The 10,265-nt window shown below is 35.4% G+C and overlaps 1 protein-coding gene across 4 annotated transcripts in view; it reads right to left on the bottom strand.

The window, feature by feature from the left end:
- Nucleotides 1–563, bottom strand: part of LOC123696481 (putative polypeptide N-acetylgalactosaminyltransferase 9) — a 105,611-nt gene extending 105,048 nt beyond the window's left edge. For all 4 annotated transcript variants that reach the window (XM_045642662.1, XM_045642665.1, XM_045642664.1 and 1 more), the window contains exon 1: nt 371–563. The gene's annotated coding sequence lies outside the window, so the exon portion shown is untranslated. The remainder of the gene's footprint in view (nt 1–370) is intronic.
- Nucleotides 564–10,265: the final 9,702 nt, after the last annotated feature.

A 10,265-nucleotide genomic window follows, 5' to 3' on the forward strand; every position in this document is an offset into this window, starting at 1 on the left:
ATTGGAATTAATGATAAATATTATCACTTAAACTATTCCGAGATAAGAAACGTGATGTGTGCAACTTATACCGATGATAGTACCGACAAATAAATATTTGAGAAGTACAAAATAAAATTCATGATTTACGGTTAGAAGTTTTTGCGTCCGTATTTATCGATACAAGGATGAGAAACAAGAAACAATTGAGATATTTCGAAGCGATACTAAAACAAGAATCCGAGCAGGAAGAGTCAATGAACCGAGACGCAAGTTAGAAATAAATCATCCGATCATACAATCCTTTACAAGTTCAACATCATAAGGACCGGACAAGTGACATTCCGTATGCATCCAATCGCATTATTATTTGCAAGGTATAGGCACCAACCTTGAATGAGAAGGGGGTCCGTAGGGTCATGCACGTTCCAAAGCCAAATCCAGAAGTGTGAAAACTGTTCTAGTGTGTATAATTCATTTTTAGCACGACACTAACAATCCACAGGTAAATTTGAAAGCTCGCGTAATTGGCGCACACAGCAACGACACACGTCCACACGTGACGACGCGCAGAGTACGACTGAAGATGAGGTACGGAGTACGGACTACGGAGTACGGACTCGGGACTACGGAGGTCCGTTCGTTCGGAGGTCGTTGGCGATTGGAGGAGCGAGGAGTGGAACGGGATGCGACAGTGAGATGCGCGCACCCGGCTTCCGTTCGAATCATTTGATAATACATATTCGCACTGAAAAAAACTTAAGTAATTGGCGCCACAACGTTGCCATTTTTAAGTAATTAAGCACGTTGCAGCGCCGCATAGTTAAAGAAAGTTTAATTTAAGTATCACTTCGTTTTGTGTTATTAGTTACATTGTTACTTTCAGCAATAAGAGTTATGATCACATAATATGTACATGCTTACATTAATTATTTAATGTTAAGTTTACAGAATTTAATTATATTTTATAGTAACGGACTTCTGTTTTTCGGAATTCATACCTACTTACGCCTACATAACTAGGTAAAAGAAACCCTTTACCCTATAGAGTATCAACTACCTACCAAAAAATAATTATTTCTTTAGTCTTCCTATATTTGAAGATTATGATATAAATGATATCCTGTAGCATTCTTTTATTTATGAATATTTACAGAGCCAATGTGGGTAAAAATTTAGTTTAAAAAACTTTATATACCTACCTTTATAGTCCTACCATGAAAATATATATTATTCTGTTCATGTATCACGTACTGATATACCCTAGTGCAGATAGAATAAAAATAAATATATAATTTTATTTTTATTATCCTTATTACTGATAAACAAGTGCATCATGTTAAACGCAGTCAATTGCACTATATATACTGGTAATATTGTCCCTTATCACAGGCTCGTACGGCTATTATCGCACACTGATGGTAGGTACTCTGTTAGGGATCTACACTGTTAGGGATAAATTTGTTTTATTTTTATCGTTCATATTTCCGCACAGATAAAGTTAGTGTTGAAAGGTTTCAAAATTTTACCATATTTGTCAGTTTTTACATGTATAACGTACCTAGGTATGGTTAAAAGCGTTTAAAATCCCCTAATACCTACTAGGTATAAAGTTTTGTTTACTTTATTCTTATTTATTATCACACGTGCTATTCTAATCTGTTTCTTGTTCTTCATGTTTTGTTTCTTCTTTCTATGAGGAATTCAAGATTCACCCCACTTGAATTACGAGTAGATAACTTAGGCAGGTATACATCATTTATTTATACCTAATCAATAGTATTGCCGCCGCGCCCCTTGTTCGTTAATTTTCAATTTGTGTAACAAATCACTTTTTCGATTCATTTTTGATGTACAATGAAATATATTCCTATTATGCCAATACGAAAACATATTTGCGAAGGCTTCACAAGCAACTGCTATTTTCAGGCGTAAGTCATAACAATATAAGTTTCACACATTACAGCTTTTATTAAGCTTCAGCTATCAACTTGTGTGTCTGTGTATCATCAAACAGTACAAGTAGAATCTGACCCACTTCTCGTGTTCAATTTTACAAAAATATCCTTATACGTATTTCTACCTTCAATAATTATTATTGTATTTGTATAGTCGATTATCAATACCGTACGACATACGTGATACGTCACTATAATGACGTCATTTAAATAACTACGTGTGAGGTACACTTTATCACTACTCTCGGTCTGTTTCGTAATTCGTTAAATTAACGTCTTACAAGTATTGTTTAGAAATTAAGATTACCTACTAACCTATAGCAACTAAGTTTTCTGTTACATTTCAAACACAAGCCAATAACTGCGTTAAAAACAACCGACTTCAAACTTGCACAGACAGAAATGCTCATAAAATAAAAACTACTGGGCCTATCCGAATAAAATTTTTATGGGACCAATTCGACACCATTCCGCATCAAACAAACAAGAATCACGTAAATCGGTTCAGAAACCTCGGAGTAATCGGTGTACATACATAAAAAAAAAATAAAAAAAACATACCAACCGAATTGATAACCTCCTCCTTTTTTTGAAGTCGGTTAATAATACGTATTGTGAAAACAATTGCAGTATCGCTGTTTATCTATTGAAGGAAATAAAAATCCTTATGTTTGCCGTATGCAAATATTTCTAACATCAATAAAATGCATACGCTATCAGCGCTTATCAGCTCAACGCAGTCGCAGCGACATCGACATTCGAATTTTTAGGAATCGTATTTTTACTTGTTTACTCATATTTATATTGACGTCACCTTATTTTAAAAGATATTCACATGCGTAGGTAGGTACTATAAATGTTAAAAACTTTATATAATAATAATATAATATGCATACTAACATGCATATTATATTATTATTATATAAAGTTTTATTGTAATTAATATGTAAAAAAACCTAGAGTTCGATTGTAATTTGTAGTCTATAAATTAAAAAGGATGACAACCCATCTATATTTATAACTCGCTAGTACATTTTACAATAACTAATCTATTTTCAAAATAGACCCATAAATCAAAACTTTTTATAATTTCTCGTTATTACAGTTCTTTCAGTTATTTTCCTTTTGAAACTCTTTACTTTATAATATTTTTATTAAGAAAAAACCAGAAGTACCACATACCTATTGATATAATATTATTAGCACAATCAACGTAGGTAACGTGTAAGTAAACATTTTAAATGAATAATTGAAATTAATACAATTAAAACACATGTGTCAATAACACTTGTACACACATGTAATACTAAAGGAAATACGTAAGGAAATCATTTTGTTCAAATTCAATTATGTTCTACGCTATTTAAATTAGGTACCTACTTCAAATATTATAATATTAATATTTCACAATCACTACAAACACATACTTGGGTACGTAATTAACCGATTACCCAAAAATAATGTTAATGCCCAAATTGAATTTATATTTTTTGGTTTTTATGGCATTCAAATGCTTTATAAATATAAATTTATAAAGGATAGAAAAAATTCGATCACGAGGCGGGACTTGAACCCGCATCCTTCGCGCCATTCCGGGGCGGATGCCTAACCAACTCAGCCACTCGTGACCCGCCTGAGCAATCGAATTTATTCTATCCTTTCAGTTTTATGTGTCTTAAGGGACACACCGCGCGCCATCTATTGAGATGATTTAACAACCATTTCAACCAATATGAAGCACTTTTCAGTGAATACAATATTGTAACGATGGAACACGACCTTTTCTTGAATTTATATTTTTTGGTTTTTATGGCATTCAAATGCTTTATAAATATAAATTTATAAAGGATAGAAAAAATTCGATCACGAGGCGGGACTTGAACCCGCATCCTTCGAGCCATTCCGGGGCGGATGCCTAACCAACTCAGCCACTCGTGACCCGCCTGAGCAATCGAATTTATTCTATCCTTTCAGTTTTATGTGTCTTAAGGGACACACCGCGCGCCATCTATTGAGATGATTTAACAACCATTTCAACCAATATGAAGCACTTTTCAGTGAATACAATATTGTAACGATGGAACACGACCTTTTCTTGAATTTATATTTTTTGGTTTTTATGGCATTCAAATGCTTTATAAATATAAATTTATAAAGGATAGAAAAAATTCGATCACGAGGCGGGACTTGAACCCGCATCCTTCGCGCCATTCCGGGGCGGATGCCTAACCAACTCAGCCACTCGTGACCCGCCTGAGCAATCGAATTTATTCTATCCTTTCAGTTTTATGTGTCTTAAGGGACACACCGCGCGCCATCTATTGAGATGATTTAACAACCATTTCAACCAATATGAAGCACTTTTCAGTGAATACAATATTGTAACGATGGAACACGACCTTTTCTTGAATTTATATTTTTTGGTTTTTATGGCATTCAAATGCTTTATAAATATAAATTTATAAAGGATAGAAAAAATTCGATCACGAGGCGGGACTTGAACCCGCATCCTTCGCGCCATTCCGGGGCGGATGCCTAACCAACTCAGCCACTCGTGACCCGCCTGAGCAATCGAATTTATTCTATCCTTTCAGTTTTATGTGTCTTAAGGGACACACCGCGCGCCATCTATTGAGATGATTTAACAACCATTTCAACCAATATGAAGCACTTTTCAGTGAATACAATATTGTAACGATGGAACACGACCTTTTCTTGAATTTATATTTTTTGGTTTTTATGGCATTCAAATGCTTTATAAATATAAATTTATAAAGGATAGAAAAAATTCGATCACGAGGCGGGACTTGAACCCGCATCCTTCGCGCCATTCCGGGGCGGATGCCTAACCAACTCAGCCACTCGTGACCCGCCTGAGCAATCGAATTTATTCTATCCTTTCAGTTTTATGTGTCTTAAGGCGCGAAGGATGCGGGTTCAAGTCCCGCCTCGTGATCGAATTTTTTCTATCCTTTATAAATTTATATTTATAAAGCATTTGAATGCCATAAAAACCAAAAAATATAAATTCAAGAAAAGGTCGTGTTCCATCGTTACAATATTGTATTCACTGAAAAGTGCTTCATATTGGTTGAAATGGTTGTTAAATCATCTCAATAGATGGCGCGCGGTGTGTCCCTTAAGACACATAAAACTGAAAGGATAGAATAAATTCGATTGCTCAGGCGGGTCACGAGTGGCTGAGTTGGTTAGGCATCCGCCCCGGAATGGCGCGAAGGATGCGGGTTCAAGTCCCGCCTCGTGATCGAATTTTTTCTATCCTTTATAAATTTATATTTATAAAGCATTTGAATGCCATAAAAACCAAAAAATATAAATTCAAGAAAAGGTCGTGTTCCATCGTTACAATATTGTATTCACTGAAAAGTGCTTCATATTGGTTGAAATGGTTGTTAAATCATCTCAATAGATGGCGCGCGGTGTGTCCCTTAAGACACATAAAACTGAAAGGATAGAATAAATTCGATTGCTCAGGCGGGTCACGAGTGGCTGAGTTGGTTAGGCATCCGCCCCGGAATGGCGCGAAGGATGCGGGTTCAAGTCCCGCCTCGTGATCGAATTTTTTCTATCCTTTATAAATTTATATTTATAAAGCATTTGAATGCCATAAAAACCAAAAAATATAAATTCAAGAAAAGGTCGTGTTCCATCGTTACAATATTGTATTCACTGAAAAGTGCTTCATATTGGTTGAAATGGTTGTTAAATCATCTCAATAGATGGCGCGCGGTGTGTCCCTTAAGACACATAAAACTGAAAGGATAGAATAAATTCGATTGCTCAGGCGGGTCACGAGTGGCTGAGTTGGTTAGGCATCCGCCCCGGAATGGCGCGAAGGATGCGGGTTCAAGTCCCGCCTCGTGATCGAATTTTTTCTATCCTTTATAAATTTATATTTATAAAGCATTTGAATGCCATAAAAACCAAAAAATATAAATTCAAGAAAAGGTCGTGTTCCATCGTTACAATATTGTATTCACTGAAAAGTGCTTCATATTGGTTGAAATGGTTGTTAAATCATCTCAATAGATGGCGCGCGGTGTGTCCCTTAAGACACATAAAACTGAAAGGATAGAATAAATTCGATTGCTCAGGCGGGTCACGAGTGGCTGAGTTGGTTAGGCATCCGCCCCGGAATGGCGCGAAGGATGCGGGTTCAAGTCCCGCCTCGTGATCGAATTTTTTCTATCCTTTATAAATTTATATTTATAAAGCATTTGAATGCCATAAAAACCAAAAAATATAAATTCAAGAAAAGGTCGTGTTCCATCGTTACAATATTGTATTCACTGAAAAGTGCTTCATATTGGTTGAAATGGTTGTTAAATCATCTCAATAGATGGCGCGCGGTGTGTCCCTTAAGACACATAAAACTGAAAGGATAGAATAAATTCGATTGCTCAGGCGGGTCACGAGTGGCTGAGTTGGTTAGGCATCCGCCCCGGAATGGCGCGAAGGATGCGGGTTCAAGTCCCGCCTCGTGATCGAATTTTTTCTATCCTTTATAAATTTATATTTATAAAGCATTTGAATGCCATAAAAACCAAAAAATATAAATTCAAGAAAAGGTCGTGTTCCATCGTTACAATATTGTATTCACTGAAAAGTGCTTCATATTGGTTGAAATGGTTGTTAAATCATCTCAATAGATGGCGCGCGGTGTGTCCCTTAAGACACATAAAACTGAAAGGATAGAATAAATTCGATTGCTCAGGCGGGTCACGAGTGGCTGAGTTGGTTAGGCATCCGCCCCGGAATGGCGCGAAGGATGCGGGTTCAAGTCCCGCCTCGTGATCGAATTTTTTCTATCCTTTATAAATTTATAATGCCCAAATTTTTATTTTCTTTTTTCACATAAAAGAGATCGGTCAATTATTATTGCTACATAATATTGTCAGCACATCCTGTAGGCTGTAAGTCTGTAAGCCCATAATAATTATCACAGATGCAAGCTCGTAAACAAGTAATAACTGCGTTAAAAACAACCGACTTCAAACTTGCACTTGCAAAATTCACAAATACCTACAGACAAAAATGCTCATAAAATAAAAACTACTGGGCCTATCCGAATAAAATTTTTATGGGACCAATTCGACACCATCCCGCATCGAACAAAAAAAGAATCACGTAAATCGGTTCAGAAACCTTGGAGTAATCGGTGTACATACATAAAAAAAAAAAAACATACCGGCCGAATTGATAACCTCCTCCTTTTTTTTGAAGTCGGTTAAAAAACGACCAAGTGTGAGTCGGATTCGCGCAATGGTTCCGCAAAAACCTGTATTTATAAATGTTGTAAATTTAAGCTTTTCACATTTTTTCCTTGATCTTATGCTTTAAGACGTAGTGTAAAATTTCAAGATTTTGTGTTCACGGGAAGCCATGTAGTTTTTGATTCCTTTGCAAAGACAGACAAAAAAATACAATGATCACTACTAAGTACATTAATTAAAGAACTGCAAATCCTTTATTAATATTATTCCGATGTACCAATGAATTATTACGACTCACACTATAATACTACAACTATTATAGTGATAAGAACTACAATCTCCGAACATTATGACGCATATCTTTCTTTCCTGTGCACTTCTGCATTTTACGTTATCTGTGGGTCAATTAGGTTCATTATCGCCGTTTATTTACACGCCCTCACATAACCGTTGACTTAGGTCGCCGACCGAAATTTGTTTGTGTAGGCTCGAACAGAGATATCATAATATGGGAAAAAATGCGTAAAAACTAACAATACGACGAAAAATGGTATAATCGTGGACAACTAAGAAGTTATGTTTCTTCTCGCAAAATATTCAATTTATGAAATAAATGACCTAAACATTTTTTTATTCCAACTATAGGTACTTGCTAATATTATAAAGCTGAAGAGTTTGTTTGTTTGAACGCGCTAACCTCGGGAACTACTGGTCCAATTTGAAAAATTCTTTCGGTGTTAGATACCTCATTTATCGAGGAAGGCTATAGGCATATATCATCACGCTACGACCGACAGGAGTGGAGCCACGGGGGTGAAACCGCGCGGAGCAGCTAGTTTTAATATGAAAAGCAATAAATATCAGGGCCAAATATTGAATAATATTTTCGTTATTATATTTTTTAAATTAGTAGTATTACATGTTAAAAGGCGGGTCCACACAGAGCGAGCAGCCTCGCGAGGCAATTGCTGCGCGAAGCCATTCGATCTATGTGAACGTGAATCAGCCGAGGAAAGAGAGCACACGCGAATTCCTCGGCCGAGCCACGTCCACACTGACCGAGCTGCTTCGTGCTGCAATTGCCTCGAGACGCTGCTCGCTCTGTGTGGACCCGCCTATTGACGTAAGTAACTATGTGATGGAATATTAATTTATGCGTGGGCAAACAAATTGTTGGGACAGATGTCGTATCTTTTGTTTAAATTTAACAAACACCCACACGTTTCAGTACCTAGGTATTTGATCGACAAAACATTGGAAATCTAATTATAATATTACAACACAATTCATGTAACTAGCTACTTTTAAGTAAAATAACTTCTATAGTTTCAAGGATTATCTACGACCTACTAGATTTTATGTAGATTGAGCGTCATTCGCTTGGTACCGTGGTAATGAAAAGTATCTAATGTGGTCATCCAGAGTATAATCTATCTCTGTACCAAGTTTCATACAGATCCGATCATTGTTTTTACATAAAATAGTACCTAACAAACTTATTTCTAATTTCTATACATCGTTTGATAATATAACTATCATTATTTATTTATTTTCAACACAATACCTATTTGTCCATAATACAGACAACTGAACAATTCTGAACAATTAGAAGGTTATTTATCGATCAATTGTAGCGATGCTTTCGCTTTCACGATCGCTATAATTGATCGATAAAACCAATAAAACATCACACCTAACAATCTAGAAAACCAATTTCCAAAATATAATGAATAAGGCAACAAATAATGTAACAATGTACCCCGTTGTATACATTCATTACAAAGCAAGTAGGTACAACACGGCACAGCGACCGATGGAAGCAGGAGTACCACTCTCAAGGCACAAAAAGAAACAGGATGGCGCGAAGCAATTTGTGTCAAGTTTCCAAAGAAACCGGCAACAATAAAAGTTGGAGAAGCGTCAGCGCTTAAACGCGAAAGGGTTCGCGAGTAATGAATAATATTGATAAATTATTCAAAACGCAATCGTATTATATTTTCAGTTAAACCTGGAACACCGCGGCTGCCATAAAGTTTCGATTTGGAAATTTCGTTGTTTCTACGCGTCGTAATTAAAATATGTATTGTGCGACGATTAATATGATCAATGGGGCGATTTTGAATTAATTAATCACATTTATATTCCATATCAATAAATATTATATTCGCTTTCAAATAATTTATCGTTTTTTATTTTTTATATCCCTAAATGATAATTAATTCGGAAGGTACAACAACGTTTACCAGGTCAGCTTGTACCTAGACAAATGCCTGAAACATACGTATCACATCCGCTATAACACTGAGGTTTTGAAGATCGTAAATTCAAATTAAACATCTTTTAAAACAAATTAATACCTACGCTTCTAAATAAATTCTAAACGATTTCCATACGTTTTTAGATTTCTAACTAATTAACTAATTTCATTTATATTTCCCTGCTTTTGTATGATAAATTCCATAAGAAATGTTTGTCTCAGTAAGTCTTTATCTACATTAATTCCTAGAAATTATACAATTAAATAACGCAGAGCTGATTACAATTAATAATTAATCTCTTGTGCTGCTAATTAATGTGTATTCCGATAACAGCGATGGTAATTAATTGATTTCCATTACAGTTTTTTTTTTATTGAAACTTATTTTAGAGACATGCTTTTAAAATATTTTAATACTTGTTAAATATGTAATGCTGGGCCACATAATCTTTCTTCATTAATTTTAATTTTCCGGGCTTTCTCCTCTTCTTTAATATTTATGCTATGGATAATAAGCTGAAACCAATCATTGTAAACACATACAGGTGATGTACTAATAAAAGTTGGAAACATAGAGTACGACAACTACTACTAGGTAGTAGGTACCCAAAAAGCCCGATTCTACTTCTGATGCAGTTGAGTTAAAGAGTGAGAATGCATGATTTTATTTCCTATTAACATTTTCTCACCGAACGACCATAAAGGTTTTAATCGTCCCATTAACAAGCAAATAAAGAAAGGAAGAAACAAAAGTGATCAAAGAAAACAAATCTTTTGTTGGCATGGATTACGCATCATTAAGATAATCGGGTCATCTAAACTGACATAGAACTAAGT

Source organism: Colias croceus, chromosome 12 (genome assembly GCF_905220415.1).
Source record: "Colias croceus chromosome 12, ilColCroc2.1".
Lineage (NCBI taxonomy): Eukaryota > Metazoa > Arthropoda > Insecta > Lepidoptera > Pieridae > Colias > Colias croceus.